Raw genomic sequence first — 6,125 nt, 5'->3', positions numbered from 1 at the left:
AGGAATCCCAGCACTTGGGAGGCAGAGGTAGGCAGATTTCTGAGTTCGAGCCCAGCCTGGTTTACAGAGTGAGTTCCAGGACAGCCAGGGCTACACAGAAAAACTCTGTCTCAAAAAACATAAAAGAGAGAGGGAGAGAGAGAGAGAGGAGGAGGAGGAGGAGGAAGAAGGAAGGAGAAGCAGAAAGCACTGGTGACACTATATTGATGCTAATAATAAAATCATGTGGTGAGATAGTACTATACTTTTTAAAAACATTAAAAACCAAAGCATCATATTGTCTACACTCATAGAACTCAGATTCAGAAACACTGAAATTAGATACTCATAAATTTATCCTCATACCCATATTTATATCAGCATTATTCATAATAGCTATAACATGCAATAAGATGTAATATCTTTCCATCAATAGATAAACAAAAGTAAAATCCATGATATATGCACAGAACTGGAATAGGATCAGGTGTTTGAATGGTGGGAGATATCACATATACTACCATGTCAATGACCTTAAGTCATGATACTACATGAAATAAGTCAAACAAGGAAAAAGTAGTACTGTACAATTCCACTTATAAGAATTATCTGAAATAGGCAAATTCAAACAAAGTAAACTGAGTTTTAGGGAATGGGTAAAGGAAAATGAGCTCTTCATATTTAAAGGATACAGTTTCTTTTTTTCAAAATTAAAATCTTCCTGCTCAACAATTTGAGTACACTTTAACTCTTCCTATTGGTCAACTTAATAGTGGTTCTTATTGACGTTGGGAGGTGGCTCAGCCAGTGTAGCATTTGTGTGGCAAATATGAAAACCTGAATTTGATGTCTAGATCCAATGTCAAAGCCAGGTATGATTGACTATGCTTATAATCCTATAGCTAAAGAAACAGAGACACAATGATCCCAACGGCTTTCGGGCCAGCTGACCAGGCCTACTCTATGAACAATGACCTACTCTGGACAGTGAGAGACCCTGTGTCAAAAAATAAGATGGAGCAAATAGTGTTCAGTAGTCCAAAGAAACCACATCACACTCACACTTGTCCTTTCACTTTACACTTCAACATGTGTATGGGCATGTATAAACACACATACACACAAACAGATACGTTTGTTCTTACAAGTTATAGTTATATCTTATAGTTGTGATAGTCCATTATCATGTGTATTTTATCACAGGAAGACTAAAGTGGTGTTTATATTCTGTTCTTCTCAAGCAAACTTGTTTTCGAATCCTGTTTTTATCACTAGCATTAAATAAATCTCTCTCCTTTGATAAAGGCCACGTTTATTCATTAGTTAATGTGTTGCTATTTTTCTGCATATTTGCTGTGGGGATTAAATTAAAAGAAACATGATTTTTTTTTATGCACCTTGCACAAAATCCAGTTCATAAAACACTCAAGAAATTTTGGTTTCCTTTATTTAAATATTCATGAATACATGCTGGTGAGCCCAACTGGATTATAACAGAAATGTGGTTTAGGTGGAGACTTTCTTGTCTAAAATCAACAATACATGCCTTGTGGTTTCTTTCTTACCATGTAAAGGGTCAGTATGAAGTTGACCTAAGATTCAACTGACCAGTGAGGTTCTGTAGCCATTTTTGGTTTTGCCCTGAGCATCTAATGAGCTTCAAATCTGTGATAGCAAAAAAGCCATCTCTTTTTCCTTACATAGGTTTTCCTGACAAAAATCAATCTATTTTTATTTTCACTAGGGGTAAGAGTTAGGTCAGATTTATTTACATGTACTGCCAATACCCTGCCATCTCTTTCTATTGTGCTCTTTGTCACTTCATCTCTAAAGTTTCCACTATACTGTCTTTTGCTGGAAAATGGGTCATTTCTCAGAAAAATCTGGTTTCCTCCTCAGTCCTCACCCAGCATGCTCAGAATGCTCGAGCTGCAGACCTGGGAGTTGACACCAAAGCTGGCACACTGTGTGACCTATGACCATGGTGCTGTCTCATCTATGCTTATGCCTACTGTGTCAGTATCAGAGACAGCACACTGTGTGGGTGTGTGCTGTTAGTGAAGAGAAATCAGAGGAGAAAAGAAGAAGAATGCATAACAATGAAACTGTGATAGCTGTGGACCAAATAAGAGGCAGTAGAAGCAATATAAAAATGGTGGCTGATGAGCCACAGAATTCTTCTTTCCAAAGTCATTTTACCACAAAGTAATATATGATTTCAAAACCATCTTCAAGTTCTTCTAAGCAGTGCCCTCTTTGTGACTCAGGTGCTGAACTAGTTTCTACCATTGAACTTCTCTGGATTATATATGAATTAATATGCTGTAAACTAGGGTGATGGAAACTTTTCTCTTTGTATCAAGTGATACAGCAGAGGAAGACAGTGTGGCCTTGTACTCAAGCTTCACAGGCCAGCAGCATCACCTAAGGATACGGTGCTCAGGTCCTCCTGAGACTCGCAGTCAGAACCACGGAGTTGGCCTTAGGACAGGAAGAGAGCAGAAGCTTGTCCCAAGCTATAATCTGTATTATTCTCATGCATCATAATGAGGCAAATGTGCTTTCCTACCCCAACCTATGTTTTTCATACTGTGCACCTGGCTAGACTTCTATTCTTTTAGCTTTCTTAGCATGTACTAAGGATAAAATGTGTCGTAACTTCTCATTAGGGCATTTCTGAATGTGAATATCACGTACTCTGGTCACATTGATCCTTCCTAATTCACTCTGCATCCTTTCCTCTTTGACCTTCATTTTATTATGTTCTCATTATTCACATTAATTAATTTATTTATTCACTTTACATTCCGATTATAGCCCCTCTCCTCACTGTTCCCATTCCCCCTTCAGATAGCCCCTCCCCCTCCCTTCTCCTCTGAGAAGGGGCAGCCTTTCATCCCTGGGTATCACCCCACCCTGGCATATCAAGTTACTGCAGAGCTAGGCATATCCTCTCCCACTGAGGCCAGACAAGGCAGTCCAGCTGGGTGAACAGGACCCACAGGAAGGCAATAGAGTCAGGATAGGACTCTGCTCCAGACGTTGAGGGACCCACATGAAGACAAAGCTGCACATCTGCTACACATGTATAGAGGGGCCTAGGTCCAGCCCATGCATTCTCTTAGGTTGTTGGTTCAGTCTTTGGAAACCCCCAAGAATCCAGGTTAGTTGACTCTTTTGGTCTTCTTATAGAGTCCCTATCCCCTCCAGGTTCCTCAATCCTTCGTACAACTCTTCCACAAGATTCCCTGAGCTCTGTCTAATGTTTAGCTCTGTGTCTCTGCTTCTGTTTTGGTCAGCTGCTGGGTAGGACTCCTTAGAGGTTCTCATTTTCTATCAGTTGATATGACAACTATTTGAGCTTGATATTACTCATACTAATTTACAAATGATAAATATGAAGACTAGAGAAATTCCATAAATATTTTTAGAGGATTAATAGTGCTTCATTTTTTCAGAACTAAGAAGCCTTGCTGACTACCTTTCCTACAAGAGGTAGAAGGACAGAAAAACACTGAAACAGTAGCTCAGGATTTCCTTATAGGACCAAATACACATGATGAATGTCTCCTGAGTGCCATACTGTTTTCTAATCATGTCACATAGGGTTCCAAAGTATGGCAACATAAGCAGTCTGTCTGTTTGACCCTTGTTCTTATTGACAGCATATGTGATTCAGAAAGGACTCAGTTAGCTGATGACCATGACAACCTTGTTATACCTGAGTCCTCTAAGTACATTTCCACTCTTTATAAAGAAGATAATCTCCTCTCTCTTATTTTCCAAGTATTGATTTATGCTACTCTCATCATCAAGTTCCTCATAACAAAAGTCTGCAAGCACAAATAGGTTTCATCTTCTTCCTGGGGAAACAGTCTAGGAGGGTTGTAGAGCCTTTGCTAAATCAAGCAAGGGGAAGGCTTGAGTGAAGTAAGCCACTCAAATGCCCTGTGGTCACCCTTCCTCCTCTGAAACTTTTTCCATTTACCTTTTACTTCATTGACCCCATCTTTTCATTACTAATCACTGTGAATTTGTTAAAAACTTCCTTGATGGGTGTTTATTGGCTATTTAAATGTGCAAGGTGTTTCCTTAATGGCAACAAGGTCAAGAGGTGTAAGAAAACTCAGAGACTCTCTTATTGCTTGTTATGTACGCCTTTGTTGGTGACCTGCCCAGGCATACGGGAGTATCCTCTCTTAGGAACCTCCCCTCTGCCTGCAGGTGGCACTGACCACCTGTATTATGTCCCTGCACCATAACCTCAGATGCATACACCTCAGTGCTACATTATTGTCATTGCTTGACCCTACTCCCTATTCTTTCCTGACCAGTTACTAAGAAGTTGGGGATATCTGTCTTCTGTCATCCACTTTGGAGTAGATATTGAATAGAAGAAAATTCTGGACAATGAAAAACAAGGTTGTCAATATTATCTCCCAGTTTCCCTTTGAAAATCATGAATCTCAAGGTGGTGAAGAGGAGAGATTCTTATTGATGACTTATTTACTGAGCCTTTTTATTGCAATGACTGTCTTTGCAATGGTTTCTACAGGAAAAGTCAGGGTCTGGGGAAATAGTTTCTGTGAAATTTTTCTGTGATATGAGAATGGCCCAGTACATAGGCATGGGTCATTAGGAAATGATATTCCGGAAGGTACCAGGCAATGTGTGCTTCTGGAGTCAGGGCTTGGATTTCTTTTGTCAGTTGAGTCTCTGGTGATAGTCCTCAGCCTTCTGAATGGAAGAGGGAGCTTTAACATAATAACAGAGAGCCATGGGCCCAGGGAATGACTCACTTCCTCCTGCTAGCTCCTTGTGTGGTTGGGCTGAGGCTGGATTTGGAATGAATTTGGAATGACCCCTGATGTGTTCTCACCCCCTACAAAGTAACCTTAAAATATCTTTGTGTCTAACCGGACATGAGTTAAAGTCAAAATGACTCTGTCCTAGCCAATAACATAGGTCACACTGTGTGTAGGGGCAGGGATGCAGCTGGAGAATGATGTTTGTGTTGCCTCACTTACCAAAAGTGCCTCCTGGGGAGAAGAGAAATGTCAAAGAGGCCATCCCAGGAAGGACAAGCTTAACCTTGGACCAGAGTTTCTTAGCACAGCTACTGAATGAAGTCATGCCATTCCAGTGATTGCTAGAGTGGGACCCATGGGAAATGTAGAACCATTTGTGGAAGTGGAGCTACACACACACACACACACACACACACACACACACACAAGAAAAAAAAAAGAGAGTTGCAGGAGGGTCATATACATGAACATCCCAAGTGTATGGAAAAGTAAAGGGATTCCTTTGCTGTTACCACCTGACAAGCCTTAGAGCTGCAGATTAGTGGGGTCACCATGGCTGCAGACATTTGTGTGGATGAAGGGGACCGGATGGAAAAGCACCTGCCCCATAATTTCTGTGCTGACAGCAAGCCTTGGTGACAATTCACAGGCTTCATAATCAGTTGCTGAGTGTATCTGTGGAATAAGTACCAAGAGTATCCTAGAGAAAAAGAAGCCAGAGGAAGAGAGAGCCAGCTCTGTTTTGCTAAAAGAGAGATTAAATTTCAATCCCTGGAGGAAAACAAAGAGTGAAAATGAAAAATGAAAACAAAAATACTAAGCCCAGAGTACAGTTCTGGTGCTTTTCAATACCATTTTCAATGTATACCTGTCCTTTGAACAGTTAAAAAATGACAGATGTGTGTGTTTCAACACCAATTCTTTTGGATGCTGCCAGGGGCAGCTGGGCATCTCCCTGACCTTTCTTTCTGGATAGAGTTGTGATGGGGAAAGAAAAGCATCACCCTCCACCTTCTGTCTGATCCAGCACAGCTGCATTTTCTCATTCCTGAGAACCGGACGAGTTTCCTGAGCCCTGGGTTGATATACCGTACCATCTTCAGTGCAGCTGTAATTTTAACAAGGGGAAAGCCGACTTGAACCTCTCTAATCCTTACTCCAGACACCTTGAGCTCCTGAGACTGAGACTGCTGCAAGTATGCATGTGTGTTTAAGGGCTTTTGTTAGCTGTAGTTCTGAGAATGTTGCTCAGTACAAAGTTTATGAGAGAGATAAAGAGAGGGAAAGAGAGAGAGAGAGAGAGAGAGAGAGAGAGAGAGAGAGAGAGAGAGAGAGAGA

The sequence above is a fragment of the Mastomys coucha genome, unplaced genomic scaffold, assembly GCF_008632895.1.
Source record: "Mastomys coucha isolate ucsf_1 unplaced genomic scaffold, UCSF_Mcou_1 pScaffold7, whole genome shotgun sequence".
NCBI lineage: Eukaryota > Metazoa > Chordata > Mammalia > Rodentia > Muridae > Mastomys > Mastomys coucha.
This window is presented reverse-complemented; position numbering follows the sequence as displayed.